Source organism: Diceros bicornis, chromosome 25 (genome assembly GCF_020826845.1).
Source record: "Diceros bicornis minor isolate mBicDic1 chromosome 25, mDicBic1.mat.cur, whole genome shotgun sequence".
In the NCBI taxonomy this organism is placed as follows: Eukaryota; Metazoa; Chordata; class Mammalia; order Perissodactyla; family Rhinocerotidae; genus Diceros; species Diceros bicornis.
This window is the reverse complement of record NC_080764.1, coordinates 14,315,638-14,335,739: the sequence shown is the minus strand read 5'-3', so window position 1 is coordinate 14,335,739 and position 20,102 is coordinate 14,315,638. Positions and strand designations below refer to the sequence as shown.

Sequence of the window (20,102 nt, the reverse complement as noted above, 5' to 3'; positions counted from 1 at the left end):
ATGCCACCAGGCTGGCCCCTATAAATATCTGTTTTTAAGCTGCCCAGTCTATGGTATCGTGTTACAGCAGCCCAAGCAGACTAATACGTAAGTGCTGTGTATTGTGCTAATGAATGGGTTTTTTCTCCTATTGTCCCCAAATTGTGCATAAACTCCAAACTGAGGGCACCAAATGGGCACCAAATACTCTCATATTCTAAAGAGAGCTGAGACATAGCCCTGGAGGATGAGCTAAGAGACAACAGAAGCCCCTCTGCCCCCCAGTCATCACCCATCCCACCCAGCCCCTCCAGCCTCCATTAGCAGAAGAGCTAGAGGAATTCAAGGGGACTCATTAGAGAAGGGGGGTCTTTGAATTAGGGGCAGAGGGCTGTGACTTTTCCTCTCCTGCTACACAGTCCCCCACCCCAGTCAACTGCAATAAAACCACTTACAAAGTTTAGGGCTCTGTCTCAGTTTGGGTTCCCCAGAAGGAGACTTGAGACAAGGACTCAAGGGCAAGTGGTTTACTTGAGAGGTGATCCAGGACACACCAGGAGGGGACTGAGAGAGAGCTGGAGAGGGGAAGGCAGTGAGGAGGGTACGGCTATGGGGCAAGTGACGCTGTGAGCAGTGGGAGGTTCCTGCTGGGGAATGCTGGGAGCCAGGGAAGAACAGGAATCCCAGAGCCATCCCACTGGAGGGGCAAGAGAACCAGGTATTTACACACCAGCACTCTTCAGTCATCGGTTGGGGGCTGCTGCTGGGGTGGTGATCTCTGCACTTCCAGCTGCCACTCCCACCCAAGGGGCCTTGGCCACCAGAGAAAGCTCTCGGGCAAAGGGATGCAAAGGCTGCCTCAGAAATCAGCCAGTGAGCACTTTAGTAGGGCCAGGGAGGTGGACAGGGCACCCCAGCATCTGCTCCAGGCTGCCTTAAACACAAGGAAACTGAGTCTGTGTTAACGCGGCAGACTTTCCAGCCTTCCCAGCAAGTCTGATTGAACAGGGAAGAAAAGAACTGAAGAGAGAGCACAGAGGAGCAAGAAGCTGTGAGCTCCACTGTCAGCCCTGGGGCCAAGGACTGGTCAGAGGGCTTCCACTGGAGCTGTGTCCCAGGTGAGAGGGCAGGATGGTGGGGAGCTCTCTGCAGCGCCCTCTGAGGAACCCACACAGGGGCCCCTTTGCTCTCAACCTTCTCCATCCCCCTCCCAGTGCAGGTCCCTGGGACCACAGGTCAAGCCTGAACTGGAGAACAGGAGAAGAGCACCAAGTGGAACATGGAATTGAGGTTCTTAGCTGCAAATAACCAAAGAGCTACAGGACTTGCCCACCATGCTGTTAGAGGGACAAGGTAACACACTGCGCCCCCACCTGGTTGAGAAGGTCCAACACATCCATGTGACAACCAGCTACTGAGTACCAGAGACAGAGCCAGGTGCTTCCCATAGGTGAGCTCATTTAATCCTCTCCACAACCTTACAAGGAAGTATTACTGTCCCTATTGTACAGCTGAGAACCGCGAGGCTTAGAGAAGTTCCACAGTTCACTCTGGACCACACAGGCAACACGCAGCAGAGTCTAAATTCAAACCCAGGCAGGTCTGTCGACTTTTAGATTAATTTTGGATACCTTGTTCATCGACTGGTAGGTGGATAAACAAATTGTGGTATATCCATACAATAGAATGCTATTCAGTAATAACAAGGAACGAACTCCTGATGCATGACAGAACATGGGTGAATGTCAAAAACATTATTCTAAGTGGAAGGAGCCAGACACAAAAGACTACCTTCTGTAGGATTCTTTTTATATGAAATTTTAGAAAAAGCAAAATACAGTGACAGAAAGCAGATCAGTGGTTGCAGGGGCCAGAGATCTGGAAAGCAAGAAGGCACGAGGAACTTTTGGGGCGTGATAGAAATGCTCTATATCGTGATCGTGGTTGTGGTTACACTACTGTATGCACTTGTCAAAACTTAGACTTGCCCACTCAAAATGGCCAGTCACATGGTATATAAATTATATCTCGATAAAGCTGATAAAAATGTTGGATGCCTTGAGTTTGAGGTACCAGTGGAATATAATGGTAGAGATGGGTCTGGAGCTCAGAGGAAGTCCATGGGCTGCAGAGCGATTTGCGAGTCATCACGATATCCAGGATTGACACCGAGAGAGTGGATGAGGTTACCTATGGAGATTGTGCAGAGCAAGGAGGGCGAAAAGGAACGGTGCAACCCTGAAGAACCCCAAAATGCACGGGGCAAGCTCAGGAAGGAGACTACAAAAGAACCATCAGCAGTGGAAGGAAAATCAGAGACGGTGTCCGCGAAGCGACCAGAGGGCTAGTCTGTAAGTCCTTGACTCTTCCCTGGTTGAGGTGGCCCTGGAAACCAGGGCTGCAGAGTGGGAGGAGGAGTGAGTTAATGGAGGCAGCAGAGGAGGGTCAGGAGGGAAGGGAGCAAGTCCCTCCCGGTTCTTGAGGGGGAGAAGAGGTCGGCTGACCCTCCCCTCTCCCCTGCCCATTGTATTCACCCAGCATTATCAGTGGTTCCTCAGACCTCAAAACCCACAAAACCACACCCCCCTGAGGACTCAAGGCCTCCCCCTCAGGGTGCTAGCAGAACCCAGGGGGCTGTGGCCACGTTAAGGCATGGGCTGGAGGGGGCACAGAAAGAGAGAAAAAGAAATCAGATGAGAGGTGGCAGAGTGGAAAAGGGGAGAGAGGACAGGAAGAGAATCTAGAGTAAATATCCAGCTGGAAGGAGCCTTCGAGATGAATTCTAGTCCAACATCCCTCTACCTTCAAACTGAGAAACTGAGACCATGCGAATCTCCTTTCTGTGCTGCTCAAGAGCATCAAGTGTCCCAGGCTCCCAACCCTGAGTTATTACAGTATTTGCATGAACTGGGGTGAATACAGATTTTAGGGACCTGATGAGAGCCCTCTTATGGAAAAATAGTACAAAATTATGAATGCAAAATTGGATACAAAAGTAGAAGGGGTCTGTGCAGGTGAGCGACCTTGAAGCTTAAGCTTTTTTGGCTTTTATAGCAATCCTTCCTCTGATCACACTTAAGTTGGAGGGGAAAGTACTTCTTTTTTTATTGAGGTTACATTGGTTTATAACAGTGTATAAATTTCAGGTGTACATCATTATATTTCAACTTCTGTACAGACTGCGTCGTGTTCAGGGGAAAGTACTTCTAAACTGGGGCAGCAGCACCCTCTAGTGGATACGTGAGGGAAAGCCTCAAAGAGCCCAGAACCTCTCTGACACACTCAGCTGTACATCATAAAGCCGGGGGTTCAATTTGGCCATCCGCTTCCTAGAAATTTCTCACCAGCCTGTAGCCCCACCCTCCTATATATCACTGTATAATCACTATTAGAGGCTCAGAAATCAGCATCGAGATGCACCGTTACCTATAGAGTGATTTGAGGCAAGTTACTTTACTCTTCTGAGCTTCAGTTTGGTTTCCTATAAATACATTGTATCTTAATAAGATTAAATAAGTGTCTGCTTCAGAGGGTGGTTCTATGGAGTAAATAAGATGACTCATGTGTAAGTGCTTTATACAAAGGGCAGTTTGATATGTAAGTTATTTTTTAAGGAAAACGTATTGACGTTGACACACTTTTCTGCTTCTGCATCAACTCTTCCAAAGAAATCACCCATACTATGCACTCAAAAAGGCCGCACTGTGCAGGGCGGAGAGGGGTGTGTCTCTGCCTAGTGCACCACTCTGCAAACCCCAGAAGTGTGAGGTGGGAGTTTACTCCTCTCCAGAGTCCCCCAGCATTTCCCTGTCTCATGGGCCATCACAGGCTTTAGAAAAAGTCACTGCATGAATGACCGGAGAGGGTCCCTACACAGATGTGAGATGGATGGATCTAAATGAGCATTTTCTTGCTTTTTTTCTTCTAACTATATTTTAAAATAGTTTCAGATTTAGAAAAAAAGTTGCAAGATTAGTGTAAAGAATTCTCGCGTGCCCTTCACTCAAATTCCCCACACAGGCACGTGTACCACATGTGCGTTGTCCTCTCTATTCTCACTGGATGTATAGGAGGGTGTGTGCCTTGTCTTCTGAACCATCTGGAATAAGCCACAGATGCGACCCTCCTTTGCCCCCAACTCTTCATTGCACATTTCCTAAAATCAAGGACATTCTCTTACATCACCACAGTCCAGTTATCAAAATCAGGCAATTAAAATAAATACAATACTATTATCTCCCTCATGAACCTCATTTAGATTTCACCAATTGTCCCAATAATGTCGTCTCTACAAAACAAAATCCAGGATCATGCATTTCATTCAACTATTGTCTTTTTAGTCTCTGTTAATATGCCGACAGTTCCTCAGTCTTCTGTGTGTGTGTGTGTGTGTGTACACAAGCATGCATGTGCGTGCATGCATCATGACATTTTTTTAAGACTTTCACAGAAGTTTTAGGTTCACAACAAAATTGAGAGGGAAATATAGACATTTCCCATATATCCCCTGGCATTGACATTTTTTAAAAGTACAGGCCAGTCATATTGTAGAACGTCCTTCATTTTGGGTTTCTCTGATGTTTCCCCATAATTAGATTCACATTATGCATCTTTGGTAAGAATACCCAAAATTTATAGTGCCATCAATTTACTGTGTGACCTTGGATATATCACTTAACCTTTCTGAATGTCACTCTCCTCGTCTGAAAAACCGATAGGACGAGACCAGCCAGGTACCAAAAGATCTTTTGAGAATAAAATGTGTACCTGAAACTACTAAGCCAATGAGTTGCTACCCATGAACGTGTACTTTAGTTTGCTGGGTAGTATGGAAAATTGCCAAATATGTACACCACGTTGATTTCTCTTATACTGAACTTTAAAAGGAGATTGCAGCTTTGAGAATATTTTGAAAGAGTAAAATTCAAGAGGTTATTGTTATTTCAGGAGGTCTGGGTGAAAGAGGCAGCATTGTTTTCATCACCTAGGATCAACTTTAGTTAGTCATCTCACAGGTAGGAGGTATGGAGAGGAGGGAGAAAGATGGAAGCCCCCAAATCAGAGACAGAACAGAACTTAGGAAGCCAAGGGTAGAAAAAATACAGATGTCCATTCAACTGCTTTGGAAAGCAACTTGGCAATATCCAGTAAAGGTCAAGATATGCCCTAGGATACAGCGTTTCCACTCCTAGGAGTCTTCTCCAGGAAATTCTCACACAACTGCTCAGAGGACTTGAAGAAGATTGTGTGCTACTGCTTATAACAATTTTAAAAATGGATACAATTTAAATGCCCATGGTGATTAAAATGAATAAATAAAATTTGGTGCCTTGCCACAATGGAATACTATGTAGCTGCGAAAATAAATTACCTGGATGTACATATGGCAACGTAGACAGATGGCAAAGCCAAAATTGTGTGTGAGTGTGTGTGTACTTTATAGCCTGATTTCTGATGTTGGTATTTAATGGCTTCTCCTTTCTTCCTGATCAGTCCGACTAGAGATTTATCAATTTTATTGATCTTCTCCAAGAATGACATTTTTAAACTAAACCTTTTATTTGAATAATTTTAGATTTACAAAGATGGTACAGAAAGTTCTCATATACACTCACACAGCTTCAGTTCCCCCTCATGTTTTTCATCTCACATTACCATTGTATATTTGTCAAATCTCAGAAACCAACATTGGAACATTCCTATTCACTAAACTCTAGACTTTGGATTTCACTACCTTTTCTATTAACATCTTTTTTCTGGTCTGGGACCCACTTCAGAATGCCACTGTGCACTTAGTCATGTTAGTCTCTTCTGGTCTGTGACAATGACCTGGACAGCTCAAAGAGTCATGCTCAGGCATTTTGTAGAATGTCCCTCCGTTTGGGTGTGTTGATGCATTTTCTCATGATTCTGCTGGGGGGTTGGGTCTGGGGGAAGAACACCACACAGGTGTCCTTCCTGTCCTATAATGTCACATGTGGCTGACGTCCACGTGACGTCACATGGTTGCTCAGGATTCTACACTCTAAAACTACCCTCTTCTCTTTCCATACTATATTCTGTGGAAGTGAATTGCTAACTCTAGCCCCTCTTCAAATGGAGAGGTGGAAATTAAGCTCGTGTCTGCATATACTATTTGGGATTCTTCTCAATGCATAGCTGTCTCTTCTCCTCCATTGATTTATTTACTCTTTTAGCTTATTTGTCCTTTATATTTAGGGTGGGGTTCTTGTAGGCAGCATACAGTTGGGAGTTTTTTCCCAATCCGATAATTTCTGTCTTTTATTTGTGGTGTTTAGGACTTTTCCATTTAATGTACTTATTGATATGGTTGGTTTCAATCTGCCATCTTGCCACTTGTTTTGTTTCTGTCATCTTTACTTTCTTCCTCTTTCCCTCTACTCTGCCTTCTTTTAGATTAACTAAAATTTTTATGGTTTCCTTTTATCTCTTTTTTTGGCTTATTAGCTATAACTCTTTGTTGAGTTGTTTCCATGATTGCTTCAGGATTTATACTATACATCTTTAACTTATCCCAGTCTATCTTCAAGTGATATTATACCATTTCATGTATAATTTAAGGACCTTTCAACATTATACTTCCTTTTTTTTACCTCTCCTGGCCTTTTTGATATTGTTGTCATACATTTTATTCTACATATGTTCTAAAAAACCACACAATTCATTGTATCTATTTTTGCTTTAAAAAGTCAGTTATCATTTAAAGATATTTAAAAGAAAAAAGGCTCTCATATTTACACACATGGTTACCACTTACAACGCTATTCACTCCTTTATGTGGATCCAGATTTCCATCTGGGATCATATTCCTTCCAGATCAAGGAGTTCCTTCAACATTCTTGCGCAGGTCTGCTGGTCATGAAATCTTTTAGCTTCTGTAGGTCTGAGAAAGTCTTTATTTCATTTTTACTTCTTTACATCAGTTATATCTTTATTTGAAAGATATTATTACTGGGTACAGAATCGCAGGTTGACTTTTTTTTTCAGTACATTAAAGATGTTGCTCCACTGTCTTCTGGTTTGCATTGTTTCCAACAAGAAGTCTGATGTCATTCATATCTATGCTCCTTTTTGTGTAATGTGTGTATTGGGGTCCCCAAGATCACCCACACATTCAGAGATTCATTAGAAGGACTCATAGCATTCACCATATAGCTGTTCTCATGGCTAAGATTTATTGTAGCAACATAGTAAAGATACACAGTGAGGATACAATATAGTAAAGATACACAGTAAGGATACATAGTAAGAATATATAAATGGAAAAAACACAGGAGGAATCTGGAGGAACCCATGTGCAGACTTCCTTATGCTCTCTCTCTCCCATGAGTAGTCACACAGCGTACACACTCCCTCTGCAATAAAAATGAAGCAACACATCTGTGAAGCTCCTGCCCAGGGAAGCCCATTGGATATCCAAAGTTTTTATTGGAGGTTGGTCATGCCAACTCTGCCTAGCATGTACTAAAATTTCAGACTTCTGAAAGGAAAGCAGTTGTTCAGCATAAACCACATTGTTTGCACAAACAGAGCAGGCGCCGTGAGCCACTCTTATCAGCCAGGGAAGGGACGGAATTGAGCCACTCTTATCAGCTAGGGAAGGGACGGAATCTCTCCAAAATCCAATTTCCCAGGCACCAGCCAAAGGCCAAACTTGCACAACCTTTTCTAAGGATGATAGTCTTAGGTCTGCAACATTAAGTCTTTCTTGCACATATGTCTTCTTCATCTATGGATGCTTTTAAGACTTCCTATTACTAATTTTAAGGAATTAGATTAGGATGTGCCTTGGTGTAGTTTTCTTTACGTTTGTGAGTTTGGAAAATTTGGAGATTTTTGTATCATTTCTTCAAAATTTTTTTTGTATCCACACTCTCTCCTCTTTCAGAGACTCAAATTACACTTATATTAAGCTTACAGTTTTCCCACAGTTTACTGATACTCTTCATGGGGCGGGGGGTGGGGTAGTGTCTTTTTTCTCTTCTTTTCATTTTGGATAGTTTCTATTGCTATATCTCGAAGTTCATTGATCTTTTCTTCTTCAGTGTCTAATTGGCCATTAATCCCATCCAGTACATTTTTCATCTCAGACATTGTAGATTTCATCTCCAGAAATTTGACTTGAGTCTCTATTTTTGACAACTTTATCGAAGTATAATTGACATATATTAAACTGAACATATTTAAAGTATGATAGTTGATGGAGTTTTGACATATGTAAACACCAATGAAACAATCACCACAATCGAGATAATGAAATAATACATAGTGTGCTCACAGACCACATGGAATCAAATTAGAAATCAATAACAGAAAGATAGAAAAATCTCCACACACTTGAAAACTAAGCAACACACTTCTAAATAATCCTTGATTAAAAGAGGAAGTTTCGAAGAAATAAACAAATATCCTGAACTTAACGAAAATACAACATATCAAAATTCCTGGGACACAGTGAAAGCAGGGTTAAGAGGGGAATTTATAGTACTAGACGCATACATTAAAAAAGAGGAATGTCTCAAATCAGTAACTGAGGCTTCCACCTTAAGATCCTAGAAAAGAAGAGAAAATTAAAACCAAAGCAAGCAGAAAGAAGAAAATAATAAAGAGCAGAAATCAGTGAAATTGAAAACAGGAAAACAATAGAGAAAATCAATGAAACAAAGATCAATAAACTGACAGAGACAGAACACAAATCACCATTATCAGGAATAGAACAGGGGATATCACTACAGACACCAAAATAATAATACAGGAATACTGTTAACAACTCTATACACAACTTTAGGTTTATGACTCCTTTTTTTGACACATAAAAAATTATATATATTTAAGGTGTACAACATGATGTTTTGATATATATATACATTGTAAAATGATCAAACTAATTAACATATCCATCACCTCCCATAGTTATGTGTGTGTGTGTTGTGAGTATACTTGAGACCTACCATCTCTGGGCAAATTTCAAATATACATTATTATTAACCATAGTCACCATGTTGTACATTAGGTCTCCAGAACCTATTCATCTTATAACTGAAAGTTTGTACACTTTGACCAATATCTTCCCTTTCTCCTTACTCCCCAGCCTCTGGTAACCATTCTACTCTCTGTTACCATAAGTTCGAGTTTTTTGTTTGTTTTTGTGGGCTTTTTTTTTTAGATTCTACATATAAGTGAGATTGTGCAATATTTGTCTTTCTGTGTCTGGCTTATTTCACTTAGCATAATAACCTCTAGGTTCATCCATGTTGTCACAAATGGCAGGATTTCCTTCTTTTTTATGGTTCAGTGATAGTCCATTGTATATATACCATATTTTCTTTACCCATTCATCTGTCAACAGACACTTAGGTTGTTTCCATATCTTGGCTATTACGAATAATGCTGAAAATAACATGGAAATGCAGATACCGCTCCAAGATAGTGCTTTTATTTCCCTTGGATATATACCCAGAAGTGGGATTGCTGGATCACATGATAGTTCTATTTTTAATTTTCTGAGGAACCTCCATACTGTTTTCCATAACGGCTGCACCAATTTCCATTCCCACTAACAGTACACAAGAGTTCCCTTTCCTCCACATCCTCATTAACACTTGTTATCTTTTGACTTTTTTTATAATAGCCATTCTAACAGGTGTGAAGGTGATATCTCACTGTAGTTTTGATTTGCATTTCCCTGATGATTAGTGATGTTGAGCATCTTTTCAAGTACTTGTTGGCCATTTGCATGTCTTTTTGGAAAAATGTCTATTGAGGTCCTTTGCCCATTTTTTAATCAGGTTATTTGGTTTTTTTGCTGTTGAGTTGTATGACTTCTCAATATATTTTGGATATTAACCTCTTATCAGATACATAGTTTGCAAATATTTTCTTCCATTCTGTAGGTTGCCTTTTCATTTTGCTGACAGTTTCCTTTGCTGTACAGAAGCTTTTTGGTTTAATGTAGTCCACTTGTTTATTTTTGCCTTTGTTGCCTGTGCCTTCGCTGTCATATCCAAAAATGTCATTGCCAAGACCAATGTCAAAGAGCTTACCACCTATGTTTTCTTCTAGAAGTTTTATGGTTTCAAGTCTTACATTCAAGTCTTTAGTCCATTTTGAATTGATTTTTGTGAATGGTGTAACAGAAGGAAAGGATACATTCTTTGGGTCCTGAGGTCTGCCTTCTTCTCTCCACCCTTTAATGTCTTCTTACATTTCTTTTTTATGTAATATCCAGAGTTTTTAGTTGTACTTAGTGAGGGGAATAGGGAAAAGTCTATCTACTCCATCTTCCCAGAACCAGATGACTTCTTGAGTCCCTTTTATATCTTTCATGCCTCTGCTTAGCATGCTTAATCTTTCCTCTACCTTCTTGAACATATGGAATATAGTTATAATTACTGTATTTAATGTCCTTGTCTACTAATTCTATCATCTGGGTGTTTTCTGGAACTGTTTATATTGGTTGATTTTTCTCCTTATTATGGGTCATATTTTCTTGCTTCTTTGCATGCCTGGTGAAGGTATGTGAAGACACTGTGAATGCCAGATACTGTGAATTTTACAGTGGAAGGCACTGGATATTTTGTATTCCTATAGATAGTCTTGCACATTGCTCTGTGATGCAATTAAGTTCCTTGGAAATAGTCTGATCCTTTCGAGACTTGTGTTTAAGCTTTGTTAGGTGGGATCAGAGCAGCCTTTATTCTGGGGCTAATGTCCCCCTCTACTGAGTGCTCTACCAGATATCGCAAGAATTACGAAGTTTTTCCATTCTGGCTGACAGAAACCTCACTATTCGCAGCCCTGCTACAGGAATTGTTCTCTCTGATCCTTTTGAGCAGTTCTTTCCCCAGCCTTAGGTAGTTTCTTTGCACACACGCGCCTATCAGTCCTCAGCTGAAGACTCCAGGGGGCCTCTCCGTAGAGCTCCCGGGCTCCCTCTGGGCAGCACTCTCCTCTTCCATACTCTGCCTGAAAATTCCAGCCCCTTGACCTCCCCACACTCCCAGCTCCAGCTCCTCAGCTCAGGGAGACCACCGGGCTCCACCTGAGTTACCCTTCCCCACACTCCAGGGAGTAAACCAAGGCAATCGTGGGGCTCACCTTGTCTGCCGCCCCTATCTCAGAGACCACTGCCCTGTGCTGCCTGATGTCCACAGTCTGAAAATCCTTGCTTCATATATTTTGTCTGGATTTTGTTTCTGGCAGCAAGAGAAATCGGTCCCTGTTATTCCAACTTGGCCAGAACCAAAGTCTCCCAAAGATGTAATTTTGATTGAAAAACCAAGTTGTTACCAAAGGATGCATACAGTTCTATACTGCTTACGTAGCTCTGTAAAACAGTACCAGTACAGAGTAATACAACATAACAGCATATGTTATTCACGGACAATAATAGTTAACATATATAGCACCTTCCAGGTATTTGCCACTGCTGTGTCTAATAAGCGCTTTGCTTACCTTATTTCCATTTTGAGAAGAGAGGCATTAGGGCCCAGAGATGTCTAGTAACTTGCTCAAGGTCACACAGCTGGAAAGTAACAGAGTTAGACTTTAACCTAGGAAGTCCGGCTCCTGAGTTAATGCCCTTAACCATTAGGCTACTCTGCCTCTCATGCATATACAGTCGTGCATGGCTTAACAACAGGGATACATTCTGATAAATGCGTCGTTAGGCGATTACATCATTGTGCGAACATCATAGAGTGTACTTACACAAACCTAGGTGGTATAGCCTGCTACATACCTAACGCTCTACGGCGCTAATCTTATGGGACCACTGTCGTATACGCAGTCCGTCATTCACCAAAAAGTTGTTATGCGGGGCATGACTGTATGTGATCAGAGCACAGACAAGAAGGACACACGCCAGTTTCAATCCCTCTGAAAAGAGAGGGAAGGGAATGACCTATTGGGTCATTGGGGATAGGGATGGGGCTTAAACTTTGTTCTTATGTTTTCTTTCCTAAAAAAAAGAAATTAGAAATAAAATAGAATTTTAAAACTGAAGCCATAAGTAGAATAATGTTAACATTTGTTTAGTCTGGGAGGTGGGTACATAGGATATTTGTACTTTGAAATATCTTATAATTTTTAAATATTTTCCCTTGGAAAAAAAAGAAAGAAGAAATAGAGTCACCGCCATGGGCTAGAAATGCACAGTGGGAGAGAGGCAGGTACTGGCCCTCGCCCTTCCAGACTAAGTACAAACACCCCGTATGGCCCCTACCTCCCCCAGCACTCCCAGGAACTGACTCCACAGGCCAGGACATGCCACTGCTAGTCATTCCGAGGATATAGGAGCCCTGAGCCTCCTTGCCTCCTTTTACCTAGTTTCTTCCACCAGGATGCCCTCTCACCCTATCCCACCACACCCCACCCCACATCAAGGACCAGCTCGAAGGCTTCCCCTTTTCTGTAGCCTGGGGACCAGATACCTCCTCTGGATTCCAAACAGGAGAGGAGCAACCAGCCAGATTACACAGAAGGAGAAGGGGAGATGCTTGGCTCACGTGATAAAGCGTGAAAGGGGCAGGGGACAGCTCGATCCAGGCACCGAGCGTCTTCGAGCCTCTCTCGTTGTCTCGCCTGTTTTCTCAGACAAGCTCCTCCCCAGGGCAGGAGACATGGCTTTGGGCAGCCCCAGGTTCATACCCTCGCAGCTTGGATGAAAGAGACAAAGGTCCTCTTGCCTCCATGTGAAGTTTTAAATCAGCCCCAGGAAAGCTCAAACAGAGGTATTATGGTTACCATGGCTGGAGTTACATGCCCACTCCTGAAGTCTGGGCAGCAGTGTCTGCTACAGAAGATGAGAGGTGGACTGGGGAAACCAGACCCATCCCCACTACACCTTCTAAAATTCTCCCCAGCAGTTTAAATCTCTGTTTCCTTGAGTCCCGAGAAAAATGGCTTGTCCCACTCTTCATTCAACACCATCTAATCAAAAGGATTCATTGAATACCTACCATGTGCCCAGAAGGACAAAGATGACTTAGATCCTATCTTTGAGGAATAGGGAAACAAGGTATGTAAAAGAATTATTGCAACGTAATGTGGGAAGTGCAGTAATAGAAGCATGTTATCAAGTGTGTGGGAACACGAGAGGATGACTTGGAGAGGGGGCATTCAAGCTACATCTTGGAGAATAAATAGGAGCTTTCTGGATGCAGAGTTGGCAAAAGTGGTGGAGTATGGGGGACGCACTACAGACAAGGAAACGTGTGCACAATTGCATGGATGCATGATGGGGCACTGCATGCCTAGGGAACGGTGGGAAGGTCAGTGTGGCTGGGGCCGGAATCAAGGGATGGTAAGAATCAAGGCTGGAGAGGAATTTGAAGCAGATTAAGAGAGTTCTCCACTTCCCCAGTAAAGAGTTTGCTCTTTATGGTGTAGGCAACATGGAGCTGTTAAAATTTCATTAGCTGGAGCATAACCTCATCTTAGCTGTGCTTTATCCTGATAGCTATGGGGGTGAGGGACTCGGAAGTGGAGGGGGGGCCCTGGAGGACAAGAATCAGTTAGGAAGCTGTTCTAATAGTCCAATAAGAGATGAGGTCATCTACTGTGGGACATCTTTTTTTTTAAATTGTAGTATGGTTATTTATGGACTTGTTTTACATTTCCCACAAAACACACACATACACACACACACACACACACACAAGATAGTAAGCTCTTCAAAAGCAGAAGTAGATTATCACTGCCTCACTATAGAGGGTTTATTTTTTGTCTTCCCAGAATAGAGTCCACTGTTCACTTGTGGAATGACTCCTGCCCCTTTCCAACTTTATGGTTCTGCCAGGAATGGTTCATCACAATATTAAATGATCACATGACCTCAAGCCAACCAATCAGAGTTCTTCCCTGGGAATTTTTTTCCCACGGAGCTGGTGTGGGAAAGCTCTCTTTCCTCTCTGGTCAGGAGACTGTAAGGATGTAAGCCTGGGCTACCTGTGGCCGTGATTCCAGGGCCCTGGGGACTGCCAGCCTGAAAGAATAGAGCTAAGAAAGAGGGATTTGAATCCCTGGACCCAGTTGTCTAGAGGGCCAGCTTCTCTCTGGCTTTTAGTGTTTTTTTACATGAGCCATAAATTTCTTCTTGTCTCTTATGGTAGTTTTAATTAGGTCCCATCGCTCCCACTCCAAAGGGTCCTGACTAATGTATGTATCCCTGACTGCTTCACCCATCAGTCCTAGATCAAAGGAGCTGCTCAAAACACAGCTGGAAATGGCAAAGCACGGGGAAATGATCTGAAGAAGAAAATGTCCAAATCAAGCACAACTTAATGGGCCACCACCTGCCACTGCCATGCTCGGGGCAGTTTTACTTGGGTCAGGTGGACCAGAGAACAGTCCCAGCCCCAGAGAGCACCCAGTCTTCACAAATCTCAGACGCTATCCTCAACTCATCAGGGGACAAGGCATTCTTACCCACAGAGCCCACTGTGACCAAGTCCCTCTCCGTCTCAGGCTGCCAAGTGGGTCCCCCTTTCCCTCTTTCCAAGTTTCAGAAACAAAAGAACCACGATAGTATATTCATTAGAGAATATTCTTCCATCGAGGCTCAGAGGAAGGCCTTGCATCCATTCTAGGAAATACGACCTCCTGGCTTCCACCACCAACTCACTTCTGGCTGAGCGAGCCTCCAGTATACATCTCATCAGAGAAGTCTCCCCTGATCACTCCTTTCAATAACAGTCTTTCGCGCCCCCTACCTCTGGTATCTCTTATCCTACCTAGCATTCTTCTCTTCCTTTGATCATAACCCAATAGGGGATCTATTTATTTATTTTCTGCCCCCAACCCAACTTTAGAATGCAAGCTCCAGGGACTCAAAGACTCTCAATTTTGTTCACTTTTCTGTGCCCAACATCTAGGACGGTACCTGACGCATGGTGTGTTTTCAGTGAATATTTGTTAAATGAATGAATGAATGCATGAGCAGTGACACAAGACTGGGAGCAAGTTAATAGAGACAGCAGACTGAGGAGCGAGCCAATTCTGGGTCTACAGGAGGTTAAGGTGAGCAATAACTTGACATGCTCATGCTCAGGTGGGATACAAGAAGGAATGGGACAAATGAGACTCACAAGGCATTCAGGTCCAGGCTAGTGGTACAGCTGAGTGGACAGCCACTGTTTTTGCCTACCTAGCAACCGTGTACCCATCTGACAAAAAACCCTGATTTTCTTTGAGTTTGCCCTACTTTCGGGGGTGAGCATGTGACCTGATTTAGCCAATCAGCATACCCCACACCTTTGCTCATACTGATTGCTTTCTGTTTGAATGCAGGATCCAACTCAGGCAATAAAAATCTGCCAAAAGAAAAAAAAAAACTTCCTCTCCAGGGACACCGCTAGCAGTAAAGATGATAAAGACTGGATTTACCACCTGGAGGCTGAGAATAAAGCCAACTCAGAGTAAAGCTCCATAGAGAGATGTCAAGAGACTCAGTCCCCCCCCCCCCCCGGCTGGATCCAGCCACACCTGAAGGTGCTGGACATGTCAATAATGTCAACCAATAAATTTTCCTTTTCCGATGAACTATTTTGAACTGGGTTTCTGTCACTTACAAATGAAAACATCCTCAGCAATACTGAAGAACAAGAAGGAAATGCATTCTTAAGGCTCTTAAATACCTCACAGGGAAGGCTAATGTCAGGCAAGGTGTCCAGAAGTGCAATCCCACACTTTTTGATGAAACTCATTGCCATCTTTTTGGTAAGGAGGATGGGAGTTGAGAAGAAGGAGGCAATGATCCTAGTTTTATTTATTATTGCATTTACATTTTGGAAATAAATTCAACAACTTCGTCTCAGGTGTTTTAACATCTCAGCATCTCACAGTTGTAAAAGCAGTGATCAAACAGAATCTGATATTCTACACAGTGCAGGAGAGAGGGTATGATATGGTGTAAAGAGCACTGAACCAAGAGTCCAATAATCCGGCTTCTAATCCCTATCTGATCACTAATTGGCAGTGTGGTCTGAGGCAAACCATCTTGCTTCTCGTGGACTCAATTTCTAAGTCCATCAAGTTGACTACATGAACTACATCACCTTCAAGCACCTGTCCAATTCTGGAATGGAAAGCCTGCTAGGACAGGAGTTCCTAATCTTCGATGGGATCTAAACCCTAGAAAAATACACATGTGCACAAACACACAATTTTTCCTAGAGTTTCGTGGGGTTTACAACTCTAGAAGCCAATCTATATCTCTAACTTCTCCCCTCTACAGTAATGAGGACACTAGTTTCTGCTTGGATTCCTCTGGTGACAGGGAGCTCACTACCTTACAAGGTAGCCAAATACCATTGCATTGCTCTAGAAAAGTAAGTTCGTCTTCATATTGAACCAAGATCTGCACACTGTAATTTCTACCCATTGATCCTAGTTCTCCAGAGCAAATCGGAAAAACCTCTCTCTCTCCTGTGTGTGGCATCTCTTCATTTCTCTGAAGACTGTTTCTAACTTTTAAGTGCAAGTAGTTTATTGGGAGAAACGCTGATGATTCGTCATGCGAATTATTTTACAGTGCCTTGTTATAAACATATGTTCTTCCACATCCGAAATATGCCAAACACCCAAATGTAAATGCTAAATTCCAAATAAGCACCACCGCTATTAATCTGCATGATCTAGGTTTTGCAAAGACAGGAATTATTGTATAAAAATATCTTGAAGGAAAGAGCATAGTCTGTTGGAAAGAGCACTGCATTAAGAATTAGAAGATTTGGTGTGGTATCCCGCCTCCCACTCTAACTACCTGTGTAAGGCTGGGCAAGTAACTTCACCTCTCTGAGCCTGTTTCTCACCTGTAAACTGTGACAAAACCTAAGTCACAGGGATGCAGCGAGGATTAAATGATATAACGTTCGTAAAGCTTCTAGCCCAAGCCTGGCACAGAGCAACCTCTCAATGAACACTGGTTCCTGAGCTCAGCCAGCTCCCGGTTTCATTCGATGCGCTCGGCGCTCCTCGCGGGCGGGAGTCCCCTCCGCGAGCCGGAGTCTGCGCTCTGGGCTCGACTGAGGCTGCCTGGCCGCTCGCGCTTTTCTCTCCTCCAAGATGGCGGCGGTTGGCGGCGCTGAGGCGGGATCCGGACGAGCCGAGTGAAGGTAGCGGCGAGCGGAGCCCCCACGAGGCCGGCCTGGGCCCCCTCCCCGAGGCGGCAGCGGCCCCGCCCCGCCACCACCCGCCGCCGGGGGCCCGCGACACCGCCCCGGGGGCGCCCCAGGCCCGTCGCGGCCTAGCCCGGGGGCCGAGCCGGGGACTGGAGTAGCGGCCGCAGTCCGCCCGCGGGCAGAGGCTGGAGCGGGCCGGAGGAGGAAGGAGGGCGGGAGCTGTTCAAATGGGGAAGGCGGGAAAGCTGCGGGGCCGGGAGGGGGCGTGCGGCCGCCCGGGGGGCCTGCGGGCCGGGGCCGCCCCTCCCCCTGCCCGGGCCGTCTCCGCCCTCGGGGGCGCAGGGAGGCCGCGGGAAGCCGGGTCGGGGCCGCCGGGCGGCGCGGCGCCCGGGATGCGGGGTCCCTGGGGCTGTCAAGGGGCGAGGGCCCGGAGCCGGGGCGGAGGGAGGGCTGCGTGCTCGGCTGGCAGGAGAGGATGCGAGGAGCCCTCTTCTTTTCCTGTTCGCAGAGCTTTGTGCAACTAGCTGTTGCTGCAGAACTGCCGGGGGAATCCCACTGGTGTGGTGTGGGGACCGCAAAAATGGGGGTCCTGGGGGCTCTTTGTATAAATAACTTGATGTTGTGCGTACTCTTGGCGTGCGACCCAGTTTGAAGGTGCCTTCGTAGCGGGATCCTCCCCATACAGGCCCATTTCCCCCGCAACTATTACTTGTAGATCCACTTTCTTTTTTTATTACGCAGAAGAGGAGAAACATCCGTCTCCCTTCTTTTGGGTGGCTAAGCGGCTGATTCTATTCCCTCGGAGCAGAATAAATAAAACACTGTACCCAAAGGAAAGCCTGTTGACTGGACGAGGCTTGTCAAAATTTGTGTTGCTGGTTTTTTGAGAAATGTGTGTTGTCAGCCGATCTGTGCGGTGGTCGTGGTTCCGCTTAATTGCACTGCAATGGGAGGATTCGATCCCCATCCCGGGCTGTCAGGATCTCTGCAGTTTCCAGAGCTGGCAGGGGCTGTGAGTGCTGCATAGGTAGGTTCTTGGAGAAGGGAGTGGCCAGAAATCGGAGTCGCTGCTTTCTGAGATTGGAGGAAATCTCGGCGAAAATGAGAAGACATCAACTACTGGTATCCCCGAAGTAAAGACAACAGCAATTCAGAAACGCAACAGCTGGATGCGCATCCTCCTTTTGCTGCACTGACTGGCAATCTGAGTTCCTGAAAGACGTGCTGCAAGAAGAGAACACGGAATCCTCAAGAAGGCTCTCACCCTGGACCAGCCCTGGATTTCAGGATTTCGCTTACTGCCCAGTTTCCGGGGCTTACTTTGGTCCCTCTTTTTCAATACTCTTTTACATTCAGGGATGGAGAAGCTTGGTGATTGCTGGGACTCAGATTACCTCAAAAAATCACCTTCTGAAACTCTCTTTCCATTATTTGTAATTTGGACTTTAAAAAGAACAAAAAGTACTGTATCTGATGATTTTCGGTTTTTCCCTAATTACTTTGGTAATCCGGAAAGCTGTTCCTGGACGTACACGTATACTTATCTACAAGTGGAAGATCAGCTCTGCTTCTCCTTTTTCATATCCTGAAGAAAAATCCCAAAAGACCCATTTAACAATTTGCACATTTCAGAAGTACACATTTTTTATGATGGCTTACTTCCATAAACAGCATTAAGTAATGAGCTTTTACTTATGTTGTCATTTCTTAGCATACGGAGAGGAACATCATTATAAAATCACCCTGCCTCTTGAAGTTGACAACATTGAATTCTATAAACTCCAAAATTATGGAATTCAGGAGAATGGGTTTTAACACCTGTTTTACATTTGCCAACATTTAATGTAATTATGGCCTGTGTTTTTCTGATGTGAAATTCAAACCTAATATTTTCATTTTCGTTAATCCTCACAATCTGCTGCCTAACCCTGAACTCTGAATTTATCGCGGATAGTATTCATGACCTGGAATAATTATCAGGGGAGTCATATGATCTTATATAAATGTTGCCCTAACTCTGCCTTTCTTCCACACTGTTGCGTGAGACTTCTTTATCTGGTTTCATCTTTCTTCTATGACTCAGCAACCAAAACTAACCCCTGATCTGCAACAATATCCTGATTTAAAGCACCTGGAAATTCAGGGTCCATCAGTTGCCCAAGCTGTGAGTGACATAGTCCATTGCGTTGAATTTTAGTTTTTTAAGCTCTTGGCTGTCCCAGTTCTTTAGAGTTGGCCTTGCCTTCAGGCCCCATTCATTTTTTCCTATAGGTTATTTAATCCTGTAATTTATAAAATGCTCTTCAGTGTTTTTATGAAAATTTAAATAGTGGCAGGCCTAATTCTAATACATAATGCTAACACCAGCACATGTTTACTGTGTTGGCCTGTGCCTCTGAGGATCAGCTCCTAATTTTCTGTTCCTTTTCACAGCTTGTTAAATCCACTGGTGGTTTTTCAAAGCAGTCAGTTATGAGACCATGGGTGCTTTTTCATAGTCCAGCAAGTGGCATTGTTTTCTTTCTCATACTGTCTTCAGAGGTACTTATTCCTATCCTGACTGTTGGTTGTTCAACTCTATTTTATGTTAGTTTTGATGTTACCAAAGGGAAGGCCTGGTTATCAGTCTCAGGACCTGCCTTTGCTTCATTTAGAAGTGCATTTTGTTGTTGATGTTGACAATAGATTGGTGGCCATCTTGATGATGTTGAATTTTTAAGATTTTTCCCCATTATTTCTTAAACATTCTTTGCCAAAATTCATTTGGCATGGAAAACATTTAACTTGAGGAGTCAAGTTGTGGTGTTTCTTGGCATTATCAGCCTGTGAAAACTAATGGTATCTATATATTTTTCTAATAAACTCAATGTTTTAGTGCCAATGAGAGGATATACTATTTTCAAATGAATGGATATGATTCCCTATGACATTCTCCCTCTCCTCACCCCTTTTGGGGTTAGCACCACTTGGGTGGAAAGGGGA

General features: G+C 43.8%; 1 protein-coding gene and 1 long non-coding RNA gene across 2 annotated transcripts in view; one reads left to right on the top strand and one right to left on the bottom strand.

Moving 5' to 3' along the window:
- LOC131421703 (uncharacterized) overlaps positions 1-17,099 on the bottom strand; it is a 42,456-nt gene extending 25,357 nt beyond the window's left edge. Inside the window, exons 1-2 of the long non-coding RNA XR_009223933.1 lie at positions 16,812-17,099; positions 11,455-11,524 (exon numbers count right to left, since the gene is read on the bottom strand). This is a non-coding gene — a long non-coding RNA (uncharacterized LOC131421703). The remainder of the gene's footprint in view (positions 1-11,454; positions 11,525-16,811) is intronic.
- HMGXB4 (HMG-box containing 4) overlaps positions 17,066-20,102 on the top strand; it is a 31,373-nt gene continuing 28,336 nt past the window's right edge. Inside the window, exon 1 of the mRNA XM_058568467.1 lies at positions 17,066-17,114. The gene's annotated coding sequence lies outside the window, so the exon portion shown is untranslated. The remainder of the gene's footprint in view (positions 17,115-20,102) is intronic.